Here is a 21370-nt window from a genome sequence, read left to right as displayed (position 1 = left end):
AATCTCTATCCCCGGAGAAGACATGTTAACAATTTTTGAGTATTTGAAGGATTGCTGCCTCAGAGAACAGAACTGGAGGAAAAAATACATTAAATTTCAGCAGTAAAAATATTTAAGTTTGATGGAAGCAAAAAAATTCCTAATAGCTAAATCTATCCAAATGAACTGCTTTGGAAGGTAATGGTTTCTCTTCAATGGAGTTGTACAAACAAGGACTGGATGAGAACTCATTGAGCGTAATGTTGATGGGATTCTTGCATAAATCTTTGACTAGAACAAATTTAAGGTCCTTTGAAATATTACTATTCTTCAATTAATTGATAGAAGTTTTAGACAGGTAGAGTTAGGTTCAATGTTGAAAAATATCTAAATAATCGACGCTATCCCTCAATGGAATGGCCTGTGTTGGTAGGTAGTGGGCTCTTAAAAAGGGGGAATATTCAAGCAGAAAACAGATGAGGGTAGGTTAAAGATATAGAAAAGATTCTTTTTTCATTCAGTCATGTAAGAAACTTCATGACCTGATTTGGGGTTTTCTAGGCAAAGATTCAGGAATGGTTTGCCATTTCCTTTTCCAGCTCATTTTACAGATGAGAAAATTGAAGGTTAAATGAGTTGCTAACAAGGTTAAGTGACTTGCCCAGGGTCACACTGATAGTAAGTACCTGAGGTCAGAATTGAACTTAAAAAGATGAGACTTTCTGACTGCAGTTCTAGCACTCTAACCACCTCGCTGCCTCATAGTTAGAACTAGAAAAGTTCTGCTTTCAGATTCTATCATCAAATTTAGCAAGGTACCTCAAGTTGTTTTGAAAGACATATTGAATATAGTTTAAATGGAAGAAATTAAATTTCCGACATCATTAATGTACTATGATCTTCAATTTATACCATTATTTCCCCATAAGAGCATACAGCTGTTCTTAGCTATTTTCACAACACTCCTATAAATAGTTAAGTACAGGTATTTATTTATCCCTCATTTAAGAAGCTGCATAATTCATCATAGTGAAGTTAAATATTTTGCCCAAATGGTAGATGCTTGCTGAGATATAAAGCTTCATTACACATTTGACTTAATATTGGAAAATAAAATATTCCAGAATGAGATACAACTGGCATGAAAGGTGATTAATAGCTAGCATTTATGTAATTCTTTAAGATTTGAAAGGCATAAGTGTCATCTAGTTTGATTCTTACCCCAGGTTGGTGCATTCTACAGAATTTTTTTTTTAAAAATCTGAGTACTACAGAGGTTAAGTGGCTTTTCTAGTTTGATACATCTAAGGAAGTATCTGACCTCAAAGTCACAAAATTGTTACTCTGATTCTTACTAGGCCTATTCCCCAAAGATATCAAAGAAACTGGAAAAAAATATCTATATACACAAACATTCATAGCACCTCTTTTTTGTTATAGAAGGGAACTGAAGAAGAAGAAAAAGGAAAAGAAAGTCAGTGGCTATTAATTGTGGAGTAGTATAACAAATTGTAGGCTGTGAACATAACAATAATATTTCTCCATTAAAAATATTAAAAGGGACAATTTCAGAGAATTCTTATATGTAGATTTATATGAATTAATGCTAAGTGAAATGAGCAGAACCAGAAGAGTTTATACAGTAACAATAACACTGTAAGTAAAAGCAACTTTGGAAAACTACATAACTCTGATTAATACAATGATCAACTATGACACCAGAGGACTGATGATGATTTCCTGGCAGAAGGCTAATAGACCTATAAGGCAAAATAAGACATACAACTTTAGGTATGGCATATGAGGGTTTTTTTACTATGATTATTTGTGACAATGACAGTGTTTTTCTTTTAATTTTTTTGTGGGGGGGTGGGGAGGAAGAGGGAAGCTAGTTTTCTTGACTTGGAAGGTGCTTCGAAGAAACTTTCGAAGGTTAATTTTATTCATTAAACCTCACTGCCCTTTGGCTTGCACATAGTAGGTGCCTGATAAATGTCTGTTGATTTGAATTACACTGGAGAAGCTTTTTGGCATACAGAAATTTGAATATATAGGAGAAATGTTTATCTCAATAAATATCAAAAGAAGATCACATCCTTGTTGTTTTGTTTGTAGAAACAAGAAACTTTTCATCCACCTTTTTACTGACCAGCCAACCAATGATTAAGAGAGACTCAATGATGCAGGAAATAAGGAAAATTAAGTAATCAAAAATAAAAGATGGACAAAGCCAAGATGGCAGAGTAAAGCCAGGGACTCACCTGGGCTCTCCCAAATTTGCCTTCTTGGAGTAGCAGAACCAAAAAAAAATGATTTTCCAGCCAAAGACAACTAAGAAGGTCATCAGGAAAAGTCTATCTCACCAGAGTGAGAGTGGAGAATAGTGTATTGCAGATCATCATCAGACAAGCCAGCATCAGACTTCTGGATGTCTCAGTCCTCAGATAGTAATGGTGTCTAACAACTGGTCAGAAGGAACTTGCAGGGGACCCTTTGTTGGCACTGGGTACAAGGTTTTATTGCATTGCCCATACCCTGTTATGAGTTGCAGGCACAGGGCAAAGAGGACCACTAGCACACTAGGCAGGTTAGCACATAGTTTGCAGTCAAAGAGGAGTGGGGACACAGACACAAAGAGTGCTCAGGGTCCCCAGGTGGAAAAGAGTGTTTGTGGTCACTCACAGACCAGGGAATAGGCCAAGAAAGCAATGATCACACCTCTCCTTACATCATACCACCTTGGAAGAACCGAAAGTGTATAGACTTCAAGTACTAGTTCTTTAAATAGCAGGACAATAAAAACCAGAAATTTGGGGCAGTGTCTCTCCACCCTCAGAGCAAAACTCAACTTCAAATTAAAGTCAAAAATTTAAAAATAGACTGGAAAAATGTGGGAACAACAATGACAACAATACCAACAACCTCACCATGGAAAGGTGACAGGAAAGATCAAGACACAAGAGAGAGAATTTGGAACTCAAATTTTTTCAAAATGTTAAAAAATTGTTTTTGCATGTAATTGGAATAAAGGAAGATGAAATAAAGAAAAGATTAGAAGAATCTATAAATACCCTACAAAACAAATCCCCATTCCCCCTCCTATATCAGGTAACCAAACAATAGTGTTGCATCCCTTATATCCAGAGGTCTTATTCCTATTTCTTCTGACTGACTCTCCTTATTTAAACTCAGTTCTTGATGATTCAAAGTCCAAAACTCTACCCTCTCAGCCACCTAGTTTCCTCTGGATCTAATTTAATTTCCTCTGGCCCATATAGCAAATATCAAAAGGGAATATAATTTATGTTCATAGTCATGAAAATACAAGATGATTCTAAAAGTCTTTAATATCAATACCATAAAAATCTATAGAAGGAGTCAAGGGAGAAAAAGAGGTATTTTTCCTCCTTTGTAAAATCAAATGTAATGTTAAGTAGGAAAATGAACATTTTCTTTATTAAAAATGAATAAAATATAGGTCTTCAAGGATATCTGTACTTTAAAATTGATGCATTATTGCAATTTAAAAGTCTATAGAGTTATATTAATTTAATTGCATTAATAACTGAATTAGATATTTGCCTCTCAGTATTTTGGCCATCATCAGCATAGAATTTTTATAACCATAAGCTCATAAATTTGTGGGTCACTTCCCACATCTCGTGATAAATTTGCATGTTATCAATGATTGAGATGGTTTCCCTTTCTCCTCACTGAAATTTATCTTATTATAATTTCTTTTCATTTTTTAAAAAAATCTGACGCTACACCACCATAATCTTTCTATGTCTCTGGTTTCTCTGGATCTCTCCATGTGTGTCTGTGTGTATGTATACATGTACATATATAATGTATGCATGTATAGTATATATGTATATACAAGCACACAAGGAACACAAATATATATATATGTATGTAATGAGAATGGGAATTTGAGGATCTTCCCTGCCCCTTAATAGACCTAGGGGGGAGTTTGAAGACCTCCCCTGCTTTAAAAGTAAACCCTGCCCTCTAATAGGCTGAATGTAATCATGTGGAGCCTTTGATGGAAGGAATTTGCTGAAGGGTACAGCAGAGCCCACAGGAAGCTTCCCTGCTGTGAAGATAAACTCTGCCCCCTGATAGTCTGAATGTAGTCACATGTAGCCTGTGGTGGGAGGAGTTTGCTGAACAGAAGGCCGAGCACACAGGAGGCTGGTAGGGAGAACTAGCCAGACTGTGGGGGACAGAGGAACTCAGGAAAAGGAGATAGAGAGTTTTGTGAGTAAATATTGATCTTGTATTGGTTTGTGGGAAGGCTAAAGGATGCTGTGGCTCTCAGAGTTATTATAGCTTCTGAATACCTTTGGTACTATGATGGAATCAGCATACTGGTTTTGGGATTTGGTTTTCTGATGTCTAAATAAATGTTTTAGTTCTATATTCTATCTGGAGAGTTTGACATAGTTTACAATTGAACATCATGAGATACTTACAGTCACGGTCTATATCATGATCGTGGGCACTGTAAATATTGCATTGGCACTACAGTGTATCACATATATATGTCTTCACAATTGTATCTATATGTATTCATCCATTTTTCTCCTCTACCTTTTCTATCTACTCTCATACTCTTTTATAATCTATTATAATATAAAGCTGAAGTATATGAAATTTAGCCAAAAAGTAATGAGGTTGCTTTCATGACCCATACATAAAAATTAAGTTCATATGATTTTAATGACATTTCATATCAATTTAATTAATTTTATTAATGACCAACAAGTCAACACATTATTGAAGGAACTGAATTATATCGTTATTGGAATCCTTACTATGAAGAAAACCAGAAATTATAAGTTAAAAGAAAATTTTAAAATAGCTCAAAATATTTTTCCTTAAAGAGACAAATGAGGGAGTTGGTTCAATTGATTTTGTCATGTGCACAAAATCATGTCCATGTGCAACAGGAAACATATTTTCATGAGACATTTGACAGTCTCTTGTGCATAGTCAGACTATCAACTTTTTAAAGCAAAAAGTCTTAATGTCAAATTATTCAAAAATGAATATAAGCTAGAACACATGATATAGAATTAAGACAGCTTCAATCTGATAAACAATAATAAGCTATTTACATGAAAGTAGTAAGTAGGACCTACCAAAACATGAATCTACAGTATACAATCAGGATCCAAGGACTCTCATATTTTGCTCTGCTGTTAGAGAACTTGACATCCCAGCAAATTTCTATATATAGCCTGTGTATTGCTAACAAGAAGAAGCTATTTTAAAAAATGTAGTGCTATGGGAAAGATTACCATACCTGGAAAGGTTAATAAAAACTATGTGATCAAATTGTAGGACTGATCTCTAGAATGTTCTTATCACACCTCAATCACTGCCCCTTAAGCCATACTTTTGTAAAACTCATTTGTACATCTCTTCCCTGGCATTATACATTGTACATACTTCTTTTAATTCTGCATCATCTCCACTTTCTCCTTTGTCTTTCAGATACAGTTAAAACATTATAAATTTGTTAGCAATATTTTGCGTGAGTGGAAACATACCTCTGAGACCTGCTTTTGTGTCCATAGTCTGATTTTCCCCTTTTTTATACAGGTAATAAAAATGCTTTGACTCAGTCAGAGAAATTTAGAGGACTAGAAATCTGAAACTGATTTCCTTTCCAAAGGGAACTCAAACAAACAGAATAGCACAACGTTTTTGAAAGACAGTATGATACTTGGAGTAAAAAGGACAATGCACCAAAAGAAAGAATTCTTGGTTCTGATAAGTTCCTGAGAGGCCTCTGTGTTAACTGCACTCTTATTATGGTTGTTTATTGTGATTTAAATTACTTTCTTGAGTATTTTCAAGGAAGCAAGAGTCCTATTAGTTGTATCTTAGGAGTCTAAGAAGCTCCTTTAATTCTAATATTCCCAGGGAAGCTTTTGCAAGATCAAAACAAGTCAAAGGGAAACATAATTAAGAGGCCCCAAAGATTGAACCTGGCTACCGTAAGACCAGAGTTGAGATATTAGGCTCTGGGCTACAGAATAAAAAAAATAAATTAACACGAACTATCACATTCTTCTACAGACATTTAATTGATTTTCTTGTTGTTGTTGTTGTTATTTATTTGTTCAGTTGTGTTCGACTCCTCATGACTCCATGGATCAGAGCATTCCAGCATCTTCTATGCTCCACTATTTCTCAAAGTCTGTTCAAGTTCCAGTTCATTGTTACTATAATACTATCTATCCATCTCAACCTCTGCCATCCCTTTTTCCTTATACATTTGTTCTTCCCATCTTTCTTTTCATTAATGCAATATTGTCCCATGAAATGTCAAGAAGCAAAGGAAAGAAAATAAAGTTTACAAAAAACATTATGTGATATCCAAGTCAGCAAGGTCATCCTGAGAGCTTGTAGTATGAACTGGAAGAAAGACAACGAACAGACAAAATTTGTCACAATTCCTTCATCAATAACAATAGAGCTACCATATTTGTATTCTAAAACTACAGCCTTTGTCTGATCTGCTACATGAGGAAATAATACTTGACTAATGAAAAGAAAATATGAAAACCTTTTGCAAATGCTATTTTATAGCAGAATAAGATCTTTGCAGTCACACAACTAAGAAGTTCAACAAATATAAGGTCTGGTGTTTAGACTGCTTAAAAACACATTTAAATCAGTGTAGCAAAATGTCACCTTAAAGGTTTCCTCCATAGATACATTAACAACTTGCACTTTTTCTTGATAGGCATAACAATGGAGAAAATTTCTTTTATCAGTAGTCCTCTACTTATTAACATCAAGGGATATGTTAAAATACATAAAGTAGAAATACTAGTTCTTGCTATAAAGCCAAGCACAAGCAGCTTTCCAGAGGACTGCTGCTGTGAATAGCTTTAAGGTTCTGATCACATAGGATCGTGAACTCTCTATTTATTCAGCAGTAAACTAAAGCAAAACATTCACTAAAACCAAAGTACAGCATTCACAATGTTATAACATAACTTATCACTAAAGTGGACACCTAGTTTTAAACAAAAGATATCATTCAGTAAGTCCTTAACTCAGTCATCCTTAAGAAACAATCCTCCTTAAAGGACACAAAGTACAAAGGTCAAAGTTCTCCACCTGGAGGTCACATTATCTTCATCTCTCAAGTCAAAAAGTCTTCTTTCTTCTTGATTAGAGATTAATTTCCAACCATCCTTAAGTCAATCATCAAGTGTACAATAGTACCAGGTATGGTACGAGTACAAAGTTCTCCCAAGGCCTAGTGTTTCTTACTACCAGCATTCACCCTTAGGCCACAGTAAATCACGATCTTCTCAGTCAGTACTAAGTACCCAAGGAGAGGTCTTTTCATCTTAACTTGAGGCTGGTTCCCAAATTCCATGGTTCCTCTTCCATGGGTCCAGTTCCTACCCAATCATCACCTGGATTCACAAGTGGGCAGTTCTCAGCTCCTCATCTAGTTCCTTGTCCAGTCCACCTCAAGTCCTTTGAAGTTTCTGTTTGTGGGAAGACAAAGCTTAACAGAGACACAATAACTTTCATTCACATTGCCGGCACCATCATCAATTCACTATCTGCCTATGAAATCAACACAGACCCATATATAAGATCTGAGAACTCAACACAATCCCACAAACAAGGTCTGACCTCAACACAAATCATTGGTATAGTTCCAGGACCTCTAAAACCCTCGTCCAGGACTTCTGTAAACAGACAACAAGAAGATCCTCTTTCAGGGCTTCCAGTAAGATCCCAAGGCTTCTATACAAAGTATTACAAACACAAAAATCAACAGAGACAGAACAAACAAACAGAGTGCCTGGCCACCACAAAGTTCCACTTCTCAATTCTGCTCTTTCCCAGCTTGGCCTTCTCCTTATATGTGGTCATTAGCTCCTCCCTGTTCCACGCCTTCCTGTTGTATCAACAAGTTCCTCCCACTGTGGGGTTCACAAGTTCTGTTTCTTAACAAAGATTTGATATAATCATGGGCAAGGCTCAAAAGAAACTTGAACTGAAACATGGTGCTAAATAATTAAATAGCTGAAACAAGGTGCTTGCCATTACGGCTTGCCAAAGTTATTTGCCACTATCAAATAGGATACCTGAGGCATATTCTTTGTAGATGATAAGATCTTTCATATCCTCTATTGTATCAATCTTCATAACACTGGAGAGTATCCTAAATGAGATCTATCACCATTAAAAAGGAGATTGTCCTACTATTCATTCATACAGGAGGGAAAAAGTTGATGAACAACTTCAGTTGTCTAAACTTTGATATACAATTGGAAGGACAGGTCATAAAATAGTTTCCATTAGTAGGTATACTTTGGATGAGCCCCACATCACTGTTAGTTAGTTTGTTTGTTTTCTAACATCAGCATTTTTTTTTTGAAGATAATGAAGGTGAATCAAGAAATATTGCAGTCTACCCAGAGTTATGGTTGTGAGTCACCCAAGCAGCAATGGAGAGATGCATAGTGGACAAAAATGGGTTTCTGCATTTTAGCAATAATGAATTGTGTGTGCATGCAACACACACACCACAGTAAAAGGGAATCATTAATGAGATAGTTAATGAATGAAAGCATGTATAGAGTGATTTTACATATACATACATATTTGTTTCTAATAGTAGCCATCTCTGGAAGGGTGTATGGAAGAAAAAAGGAGAACAAAGGAAATTTTCATGATAACTCTATAATATATGTTAAAGGAATAGCAAATTATATATAGTAGACTTGCAGTTTCATGTGTAATCCTCTGTTTTTAATTCTATTATGTTATAGAAATGCTTGTTTTCTTCCATAAATTAAAAATAAAATATTTTTTAAAAGACATAATTGGAAACAGAGGTGGGCTAGCAATGTAACAAAGTATAACAGATGGACAGCCCACATTCTGTATAATTGCCTACATAATTTCAAGAAACCGAGATCATCATAAGTATGTTTAGTAGACCCCTTGTGGAAGACTTATGGAAATGGCATATCTAAGAATCACACAGAATGAAATAGTGAGTTAGTTATTAACTGTACTGATTGAAGGAGTAGCCAGACAGGTGAAATAAGACCAAATCCTTGGAAGAACTTAGGTAGTTTTAATGAAAAGTAAGTAAAACATCTTATACCCTTTTAAAATAAAAATTTTAAGCTACTAAATTAGTTTCACTTTACATACTAACTCCATGGAATCTTTTCCCCTTGTAGGGTAATTGCTCAAAGAAAAAAAGCCTACACTCCAAATAAATTGTGGCCTACCTTCTAAACTATAAAAGATAAATAAAATGTCTTGTAATAGTACTTCAGGTAGAGCACTGGAAATTGAACTGAACCTGGGTGGTGAACCTTCCAGGTCCTTGGGTGCAGCCTTTTAACTGGGTGCAAGTTTTACAGAACAAATCCTTTTTATTAAGGGGATTTGTTCTGTGAAGTTTGGATTCAGTCAAAGCGTCACACTTGAGGACCTAGAGGGCCACATATGGCCTCAAGGCTGCAGGTTCCCCAACCTTGTTGAACATCTAAACTTAGGACACTAAAGCAATTAGACCTCACACATTGTATATCACAACTGGTAAAGTGAAAAGAGAACTTGCTTTAGAATCAGAGAATTGGAATTCAGATCCCTTCTGGCCCTTTTTACTCATGTGACCTTGGTGATCCCTTCACAATCTCTTTGTGCCTTAATTTATTTCATCAGCAAAATAAGGGTGTTGGGCACTGAGATGAAGAGACTGCCTTTTGATTTCAGTTACCTTGGAAAAACAAAACAAAACACTTATTAGGGAGATATAAACATAAATAAGACAAAGCCCCTACTCTGAAGGAGTTTATAATCTCAATAGGAGAAAGATATCATGGACACAATTAACAATAATATAAATATACATAACAAGTTTACAATGAGGGCATAAAGGATGTAGAAGCATAGCTTTATAGAGTTTAGAAGAGGAAGAAATCAGTTACAAAGTTCATGACTCAGAGAAGATTTTGTGAAGGAGATAGCATTTGGTCTGAGCTTTGAAGGTTGAATAGGATTTATACAGGAAAAAAATGAAAGAAGAGAGCACTTCAATTATAGTGAAAAATTTAGATTAAAAATACTCATTAAGAGATTGGTGAATAGTCTAAATTGGTGAGAATGTAAGGTCCATTATGGAAAGATTTTGAAATAAAGCTGGAAATGTAGGTTTGATCCAGAATATAGAATCTAAATGGAAAATTAAAGAATTTAAATTTTGTTTGGTAGATAATAGAGGATTTCCAATTGTTGAAAGTTTTTGAGCAAGGTGTGAAGAAGGATTAATAGGGAAGGTGAGGAGTAGACATGATCTGTAATGCACTTTAGGAAGATTAGTCTAGTATGGAGTTACAAGACTATAAGAGAGGCTGAGATTAGTAGATTTCTTGAGTTTTGGACTTCTGAGCTGCAGGAGAGTTAAAGCTGATCCAAGACTGTGCTAAATCTTATACAAAAAGCATGAACCCCACATCATCCTTTCCAGAAATGAAAACCATCAGGCTCTCTAAGGAGGAGCAAACAAGTTCAGGTTGGAAACAGAGTAGGTCAAGTTTCCATGCTGAATGACAATGGGATCTGCTTGGGAATGGCTGCTGCACTTCCAGACTGAGACAGGGAAACCCAGTGCAAAAAAATATATAGCAGTGATGATCACATTGGAAGGCAAGGAGAATATTAAGGAAGCTACTGTATTAATCCATAGTCCAAGTCTCTAGTAATTAGTGACTGAAATAGGATGGTGGAGAACAGAAAAGCAGAGACAGATGCTCAAGATATTGTTGAAATAGAATCAATAGGACTTGATAACCTATTAGATGGGCATGTGGAAGAAAAGAGGCGACCAAGAGAGGAGTCAATGATGGCTCTAGGGTTACCAGCTTGAGTGACTTGTGAAACAATATAACTTGATTTGAAAATGACTATGGGCATAAATATGGAAACCCATTATTATTTTGAATCACTTTCCTAACTACCAAAAAGCATTAATAGCCTTGAGCTAAATCATTTAGAATGACGATGTACGACAAGCTGACAAGTCTTCTGATGCTGGAAGTTATTCTCCTGTCATCAAATATGTCAAGAGTGCTTAGTGAGCTGGCAATAAATGGAGGTTTCTAAGATTTCTAGTAAGGAATGCATTGACAGGATCGTACAATGTGCAGGTCAAGTACACATGTCATTACCAGTTAGCATGAAGCAGAGAATCATGAGCCCTGAGAATATAATGATATGCCTTTTTTTTTCACTATTTGCTTTCACTGTGATTCTGTAAACACTGCCCTGCCCCTCTCCTCCCTCCCACCCTGACTTTCTATTACTGACCATCTGAAACCATAAAAATTGTGATATAGTGAAAAGAGCACTGTACTGTGAGTTAAAAACATGACTTTGAGTCTGAGCTACAATATTTAGTGGCTATGTGACTTGGTATAAGTGTCAACACTTTTTTGAGGCTGAGTTTTCTCATCTGCAAAACAGATATAATTGCACTATCTATCTATCTATCTATCTATATCTATCTATCTTTAGAGATCATCAGGTTTTTAATGAGGAAAGAACATTGTAAACTAAAAACAATAATATAAAACATGCTCTAATTTTCATTATTAACTCATTAAGGTGTGTGAAAAGGCAAGGGAGGGGGAGAGATTCAATCATGTCATTCTACTATTTGGATTAGTTTTCTATGAGAAACATAGGAACATGGTAATGGCTCTGTGTCACCTTAGCTTTTCTAGAGAACTTCTGAAGACTACAGAAAGAGGCTTTGGCTTGAACTTAAGGTTCACTTAAGGTGAGGTAACAAAAGAACACCTTACTCAGTGATTTCTAGAGGTCTTTAAGGTAGGGTATAATGCATAAATAATATCCATCTATAAATTTCCCTATCAGCATTTGGTTACTATTTAAGGTCTCTTTTGAAGTCAATGTCAACTTGGAATTAGACTATTCAAGGTTTATATTCCTTTCGAGTCTTAGAAAAATCATGGTTCTACTATGTAGCATGTTGGCTAAAATTCATAGACATCGATCTTGTTACCTTGAAAAGTGAAGATTTGAGGGGTTGGGCACATGCTCAGTGAAGTCGCCTCTAATGAAAGAGAGAAGAATGTGGTTTCTATCTTAACCTGACATTACTAAACATGTTTCCTAGACAAGTAGTTCCCCAGGAGGTTATTGAGCAGAAATGATGCATGATATTTCCTTCCAGGAAGGCAGCCCAAATTCATCTCAATGTAAACCCATGATTTACCAGGTCATCAATAGAAAGTTAAGGTGAAAAACTCAAGGAAAGGGATAGGAAATTGAAAGATTTAACTTTATTAAAAAAAAAAATTGTAAGCGGTATTATTTCTGTATAAACAACAATGAGACAACATATGAAAATTTATGGGATACAGTAAAAGTAGTGCTTAGGGCAAATTTTTTATCTCTAAATATTTACATCAGTTTAAAAAAAGAGAGAAAGAGCAGATCAATGAATTTGGTATACATTTTAAAAACCAGAAAAACAATAAATCAAAACCCCCAATTAAGCCAAAATAGAATTTTGAAAATAAAAGGAGAGATTAACAATATTGAAAGTTTAAAAAATTGCACCAATACATAAAACTGGAAACTCATATCTTTTTAACAAAAATAAAAGAATGAACTAGATGAAATATTGGCTAATTTGATTTATAAAAGAGAAGAAAACAAAATTACTAGCAGGCCAATTTTTTAAATTCTAGAAGAAATAACAATTATTAAGCTTATTTTACCCAAAAATATAACAATAAAACCAAGAAATTAAATCAAATGGATGAATACCTAAAATTCAACTTTCCCCAATAAACAGGAATCGGATATTCAAATAAACCTTTTGTAGAGAAAGAAATCAAAATAGCTATCAATGAGTTCTCAAAAAAAAAAAAGGACCAGATGGATTTGCAAGTGTATTCTGCCAAACGGTTAAAGAGCAATTAGTTATAATACTATATAAACTGTTTCAAAAAATACGTAATGAAGGAGTACTACCAAATATTTTCTATGACTCAAATACAATCAACATCTAAACCACGGAGAATCAAAACAGAAGAAAAAGAAATCTATAGATCAATTTTCCTAATAAATTTTGAAACAAAAAAATTAAATAAAATACTAGCAAAGTGATTATAGCCATATATCACAAAGAACACACAGTATTACCACACTAGATTTATGTCAAAAATGAAATATTAGTTCAATGTTAGGAAAATTTTAAGTACAATTGAATATATCCTTAGCATAAAGGACAAAAATGAGATGCTTATTTTAATAGATTCAGAAAAAAACTTTCGACAAAACACAACCCTCATTCCTTTTAATCATTAGAAAGTATATTTACAACTGGAGCATTCCTTAAAATGATAAGTAGTATACACATATGTATGTATATAGGTATGTGTGTATTCATCATATATACATATACATACACACATAAATATATACCAACAGCAAGTATTACTTTAAAGGGCATAAACTAGAAGCCTTACATTAAGAGCAGAGATAAAGCAAGGATATACATTATCAACATTACTATTCAATACTGTACTAGAAATTCTAGCTATAGCAATAGGACCAGAAAAAGAAATTGAAAAATTAATCATAGGCAATAAGGAGTAAAAAAACCAGATGATATGATTGTTTACTTTGAGATAACTAGAGAGTCAACTGAAAAAAAAAATTAATCAAAACAATAACCAGCACAGCTACAGGACAGGAACATATACATCATCATCTTCATTATCTGAATTTTTTTATATTACCAACAAAACCCAGCAGAAGTAATGGAAAAAGAAATTCCATTTAAAATAGCTACAGTGTAAAATATTTGAGATTATACCTGCCAACACACACACCAGAACTATATGACCACAGTTACAAAATACTTTCCACACAGATAAAGACAGATCTAAATAACTAGATAAAAATTAATTACTCATGGGTAGACAGAGCAAATAAAATAAAAATGGCAATGCAATACTACCTAAATTAATTTGCTTATTAAGAACTGTACAAATTAAACTACTAAGGAATTACTTTATATAACTAGAAACTATAACAACAAAATTCATCTAGAAGGGGAATAGTCAAGAATCTCAAGAAAATAAATGAAGAAATAGGAAGATAGGGGAGCTAACTATACCAGGTCTCAAACTATACTATAAAGCTCTAATCATCCAAATAATTTGGTAATGGGTAAGAAATAGGGAGGTTGTTCAGGGAAATAGATTAGGTATACAAAACATGGAAGTGAATAAGCACAATAACCTAGTGTTCGATAAACCCAAAGATCCAAGAATTTTGGACAAGAACTCACTATTTGACAAAAATTACTGGGGAAAATGTAAAGCAGTTTGGCAGAAACTAGGTACAGAAGAACACATCACACTATTTGCCAATTTAAGGTCAAAATGCATATATGGGGGGGGGGAGAAAATTTGAAACTCAAGGAATTGTGGAATTGAATCTTGTAAACTCAAAGTAAACAAACAAATTAATAAAGACCAAAAAATTTAAAAAAAATTAGATGGTTATTTAGGAGGAAGGGTGAAGAGATATACTGAGAAATGTAGATGATATAAAGACAAAATATGTCAATAAAATTTATTTTTAATTTTTTTTAATTGCACACATTATTTAGACTTAAAGGGTGATATCATAGGCAAAATTGGGGAACCTTGAATAATTTACTGGTCATATCTATGAGTAAGAGAAAAATTTATGATGAAACAAGAGATAGAGGGTATCATAGGATGTAAAATGGATAATTTTGATAATATTAAATTTAAAAGTTTTACACAAAATCAACACAAATAAAATTAGAAAAATTGGTAATTGGAAAATTACTCTGCTAAATATCTCATTTCTAAATATATAGGGAAATATGTAGGGAACTTAGTCAAGAGCCTACAAGAATAAGAGCTAATCCCAATTGATAAATTATCAAAGCATATTAATAGGAAGTTTTCAGAAGAAGAAATCCCAAGTTCTCAGTAGCAAAAAAAAAATACTCTAAATCTTTAATAAATAATTACAAATTAATGCAGCTCTGAAATATCATCTCATACCCATAAGATTGGCTAAGATGATAAAAAAGATAATGAAAAATGCTGGAGGGGATATTGGAAAACACATTAAGTACACTAATGCACTATTAATTGAACTGCAAAATAGTCCAACCATACTACTATGCAATTGAACAGTGATCCAAAGTTATTAAACTGTCTATACCTTTGACCCAACAATAGAGCTACTAGGTCCATACTCCAAAGATACAAAAGAAAGAGGAAAAGAACCTATATGTACAAAAATATTTGTAGCACCTCTTTTCTGGATAACAGAGGATTGGAAGCTGAGGGGTTGTCCATCAATTGGGAAATGGCTTAACTAGTTAACATATATAATTATGATGGAATTATACTGTGTGAAATAATGAATGGATTCAGAAATACCTGGAAAGACCTATATGAACTGACATAAAGTACAGGAAAATATCTGCATAATGACAGCAATTTTATAAAGATAATCAACTGTGAAAGTTATTAACTCTATAATCAATACGATTCACCACAATGGGCTCATGATAAAAATGCTATATACCTCCACATAGAGAACCCACAGACTTAGAGTACAGATAGAAGCATATTTTTTCTCTTCATTTCTCTTTCTAATTTTTGATTTTTGGAACACAGATAACACGGACATGTTTGTTTTTTTTTACTTCATATGTATAATGTATTCCTTTACTTCTTAATAATTGGTGGGGGGGAGGGAGTAGAGAGAGATTTTAAATCTGAAAATAAAACAGTTTTTAAAAGACCTAATAACTCTTATAAACACAATAACCAATCACAATCTCAAAGGACTCATGATGAAAGATATTTTAGAATCTTGCAGTCGAACTTTTTTTTATCATGAAGACTTGTGTTTCTTTCTACCACATACTGAGTGTGTAAACTTGAGAAAGTGACTTAAGTTCTCTTTGCTTCCAGATAATTCACTAAAACTAAAGTTGCAGAGAAGGCATCTTAGAATCTACATTAGTACAGAAAAGTTCCTCATTAGAACTTCCCTATATCAATAAAAATCACAGGCCTACCATGTATGTCAAGTCAAGCCAATATGCATTTATTAGGCTTCTATGATGAACCAGGCACTAAGCTAAGCACTGGGGATAAAAATGGGAAAAATAGTCCGTGCTCTTGTCTCACAGTCTAGTAAGAAATATAACATGAAAACAACTATGTTTGATACACACACATATATACAGATCTATCTACATATGTATATGTGTGTTTATGTGAGTACACAGGATAAATCACAGATAATCACAAAGCAAAGACAGTAATAGAACTGGGAAAGGCAAAGTAGAACTTTAGCTGATACTTGGAGGAAGCCAAAGAAGCCAGGAGGTGGAAATGATGAGAAAGCATTCCAGGCATGAGAGATATAAGCAAAAATGCCCAGATTAGGAAATGAAGTATGAGGTGAGTGTCACTAGATGCCAGAGTACCTGTGTATGTTCATGAGCATACATATGGAAACACACACATATCCTTAAAGAGGATATTTGAAAGGATAGTAATGAGCACAAAGAAAATCAATGCTCAGAAAATAGATTTAAGGTACCAGCAAATATATATATATATATGTACATATAATAGAAAAATTAAACAAAAAGACAATACTGAAGACCCAGAAAAAGAAGTTCTTGCTACCAAAGGCCTTTATCAATGTTAAATTTTACTGCACCATAAACTGACATGATTTTATCAGTGGAAATGATACTAAAGAAGAGGCACTACTATTTTCTTCGACATTGCATGATGTCTTACTTATCTATTTTTATTTACCAGCATTTATATGGTGCTTTACACATAAAAGAATGTCATGTTTCATTCATTCATTCTTTAATTCATTCATTCATTTACAAACATTAAAACAAAGAAGAACAATCCCATGATCAAATAATATACTATTTGTAAAAGTACATAGTATAGTACCTGACCCATAGTAGGTACTATTTAAATGTTTATTCCCTTCCCCTTACCCATGAGAAAGACATAAAAGGACTAAGAAATGTTACTAAACAAATCCCTCTACTGCCTTGGCCTCACAGTTCCCTAATGACTCCATTTCAATGACCCCACTAAGAAATATAGCCCTTGAACTTTCTTACCTAAACAGCTCCAACTATAAGATCCCAAAGTGTTAAAAAAAAAAGCACCTAGCCTATATGTTTTGTTTTCTATCTCATTCCTTTAGTAGCAACAAACTTGCTCTTTATGATTATTGTAGCTTACAAATCTTCAAATGATTTTTTTTTAATTTTCTTACAGCATCATTTTGCATTTTACTTTGTTTTGTTTCATAACTCCACCTGCACTCCATGGTCAATCAGTTCTGATTTGCTGTCCCTTTGACCTCTTAATATTCTATTCTTTCTAACCTCTACCCACAAACTGTCTATGTCCTCTGATTTTAGGATACTTAGTATTCCTGAAGAAAGCACTGATTGGGTCTATATCAAACACATACTATTTCATTTTGACTGGATCTGCAATGAGACTCAGCAATTCTTTTCTTAGTTCCTAGTTGATTCCCTAACAAAGTTCCCACATTGAACATTATATTTTTCTACCCATCTATATTTTCCCCACTTTCTGTAGATGAGATCTCCCTTTAATTTACTAAGAATATTAAGACCCTCCGATTGAACTCCCTTAAATTTCCTCCCATCCAAATAATCATTCCCTTTACCTTATTCATTCATCTTTTACATCTTTCTGTCTGTGAAGAAAGGTATCTGCAAGCTATTCATATGTAGGAATTGTTTCATTCAGGGTCTATTTGTTGATTTCTCCTTTCCAAATCAAACCTTTCACCATATTTTCATTCTTAATCCTTCCAGTACCTTCCTGGATCTTGTTCAGACAATTATATTTTGTTTCAATTTATGTTTGGTTTTTTTTCTTTCATCTGCTCCTCCTTTGGCATGTTCAAATTTTCCCCATTAAAAAAAACAAAAAGCCTTCCGTTAGCCCTGCTAACTCTTCAAGTTTTCACACTATATACCATTCCCTTTACTGCCAAATCTTTCAGATTACATATTCACTTTTCAATCCCTTCTAATCTTGCTTTTGCCTTAACATGCTACTAACCTATCCTCTCCAAGAATACTCTCACTTTCTTCTATTTTTTTCACTTTTTTGATTTTGTTTGACCGATTCTTGATGTCTCAGAGTCATTAGCTTGCACACTTGCCCAATTCTAATTTTCAACAATTTGTTTTCTTCTGTTAGCTTTTGTACCTCCATTTCCAGTTGGTCAATTTACTTTTTAAGGAGTTGTTTTCTTCAGTGTACTTTTTTCCCATTTTGTCCACTGCGTTTTAAAATTTTTCTTCTATGTCTCTCATTTGACTTTTAAAATCCTTCCTGAGCTCTTGCTTTTGGAGCTTGAGACCAATTTATAGTCCCCTTTGAGGTTTTGTATGTAGGCATATTGACCATGTTATCCTTTCCCAAATTTGTGTTTTGATCTTCCCTCTCACCAAGTTATTTCTCTATGGTCATTGATATTTTCTGTTTATTTTTCTTGCTCATGTTGTTTGCCCTTTATTCTGGCTTTTAAATTTGATCTCTGCTTCTGGAGCCCAGGAGCACTGTCCCAGACTTCTTGTGTTGGGCACCAGGTAACTGCTTATTGGTTTTCTGTGCTGGGGCCTAATGTGCTGGCAGTTGAATGTTATAGTGTTCTGGTAGTTTTATCTGGTGTTGAGCTGGAGGTGGTGTGTACCTGGTCCTGGCACTTTCCTGCTCCTCCACCCTGGGACTCCACATACCCTGCTGGCCCACTGAGGTGGGGATTACTGCTAGCTTGCTCTTGTCCTGTACTTGCCCTCTTCGACCACAGCAAGAGGGACCTTCCCCATTAATCTCCTGTAATGGTAAGGGAATTTGAAGATTTTCCCTGCCCCTCAATACACGTAGGGAATTTAAAGATCTTCCTTACCCCTTAAAGGGGTACCTCAACAAGAGAAGCTTGCCTAGGGGAGGCATGTTTTTCAGGAAGGTCTACACCTTTGTTACTTTGCAATTAGGCAGTGGGTCACAAAGGTTGTGATGTCCTCTGACCCTGAAGAAGCGTGTATATATATGTGTATATATATATATATATATACACACACACTCTGAGGTGAGGTTTTGCTTTGAGCCCCTCCCCCCTCCCCTTTGAAAACCCAGATGTTGGTGCTTCTCTGTCTGGTAACTATGTATGTATGTAATGGTCAGACAGCTAGAAGACTCGTCCATTGTTCTGTTGAATGATGTTATTTTCTCTGTCTGTATTTTTTGTTTGCTTATAATTTCTGTTTGTATTTTCTGAAGTTCAGGGTGTTGACTTTTTCCCATGAGCTAAGTGAATGATATATATTTTTTATTAAAAGATTTTAACCCCTTTTGAGTTGCTTTCCTTTAAAAAAGCAGTTCAAAGAACCTGTGCTAGCAGCCATCCTGGATGTGCTAGGGTATTGCTGTTACATCTCCCTAGTCTGTTGAACTAAAAAAAAACTTCTGTACCCCATCATTCTGCTAGCTCCACTATTTCAGGATTTTTCCTGGGGCAATATTCTCTTTGTTTTTCAAGGTCAACAAGGGAGGGTGGGAGCAACTTACTGCTTGCTCCATAATCTTGGCTCTCAGAAGTTTAAATAGGTAACTTTCAAACATTCAGTCTGTGGCTCATCGCTCCAGGAGTAGCTGCTGTTGCTGCCACAGGCCCTGTGCAGGATTGCAATTCTCTCTCACCCAGCTCCAACAGATCCCTCTCTCGCTGAGAACTCTGGGAATCACTACTGCTGCCAGTGATTCAGTCCACTGGGGTCTGCCCCAGCTTTGTCATGGTTGAGTCTGAGCTAGTGCAGCCTGTGCTCCTCTCCAACCCAGAGCAACAGATCTTTTCTGTCAACTTTCCAGGTTGTCTTGGGCTGAAAATCTGTCACACTCTCTCTTTGTGGATTCTGCCACGCTACAATTTGTTCAGATTCACTTTCTAGAGGTATTTGAAGGAGTTTGTCGGAGAGTTCAGGTGAGTCCCTTCTTTCACTCTGCCTTCTTGGCTCCACCCCTCCTCCAAGGATATTCTCAAAAGCAATCTCTTAATTATAATTCAAAGGTTTTTCTTCATTCAACATCCCTAAATTCTGAATCACTGGATACCTTGACTACTTTCTCTTTCTTGACACTCTTTTCTTTGAAATTATATCACTCTGGTGTATCTCCTATTTCTTCAGTCACTCTTCCTGTTACATATATAGGTTCCTCTTCCTGCTAATTTCACCCCCCATCCACTCTCTAAAGGTAGGCATTCCTTAGGGTTATTTTTTTTAAAGAATTTTCTCTTCTCTATTGAAACTTTTTCCAGTGGACATCTCTTCTACTCCTATTATTTAAATAATCTCCCCTATGGAGATAATTCACTGTGAATACAGATTTGCAATTCTATCAGATATCGATATAAAACTCTTTGTTTACTTACAGTCAGTGGGATGTAATGGGGGGAAAAATGAACTTGGAGTGAAGAGAATATAAAGATTCAAGTCTTTTGACGTGCTATCTTTATTACAACATTCTGTGTAATCTCTTGGTTTTCCAGTGTCCTATTTCAATATGTTCATAAATTAACATTTCTTTATTGGCTTGGAAACATGTTTTGATTTGTATATTTGCCTTTGAAAGCATTAACTCTCTCCTATAATTTGCCCATACAAATCCTCTGCCTCACTTTTCCTCTATTATTTAGTGCTGAATAGAATAATTGTTGAAAAGATAGCATCTATTAACACATGTATAAAATACAGATACATCAGCTCAGAGATGTTTTGGGCCTGTTGGCTTCTACAAACAAGGAAATTAATACCCATAGATAACATCAACCTAACAAGCTTGCAAAATGTATCTTTCTGTCTCTGCATTTGATGGTTGAATTAGCCTGCTTATTAAAAGCAAATAAAGAAGACTGAAGTGAAATTGATATTCTTCTAATTCTTTAGTCATCATCTCCAATATTTCTGACCATTTGCAAGTACAGAGCTGCTTCTGTTACTGTAGCTATACTGCTTAGCATGCTTTTTTTTTTTTAAAAAGACCTCATTTTAGTTCTTTTGACAACTGCAGTTTTAATTTAACAGCTACTTCTATGATACAGTCACCCTGACTTCCATTCACACTTTTCTCAGACAAACTTAATCACTATCAGACATTATTGCATTATCATATCTGTTGGTAAATGGCATACCAGTGGCAATATACAGGACTGAGCA

This window comes from Petaurus breviceps, unplaced genomic scaffold (genome assembly GCF_028583685.1).
Source record: "Petaurus breviceps papuanus isolate PSGF00001 unplaced genomic scaffold, PetGlider_PUasm1.0 90977, whole genome shotgun sequence".
In the NCBI taxonomy this organism is placed as follows: domain Eukaryota; kingdom Metazoa; phylum Chordata; class Mammalia; order Diprotodontia; family Petauridae; genus Petaurus; species Petaurus breviceps.
The sequence above is the reverse complement of the archived record's forward strand: the minus strand, read 5'-3'. Positions refer to the sequence as shown.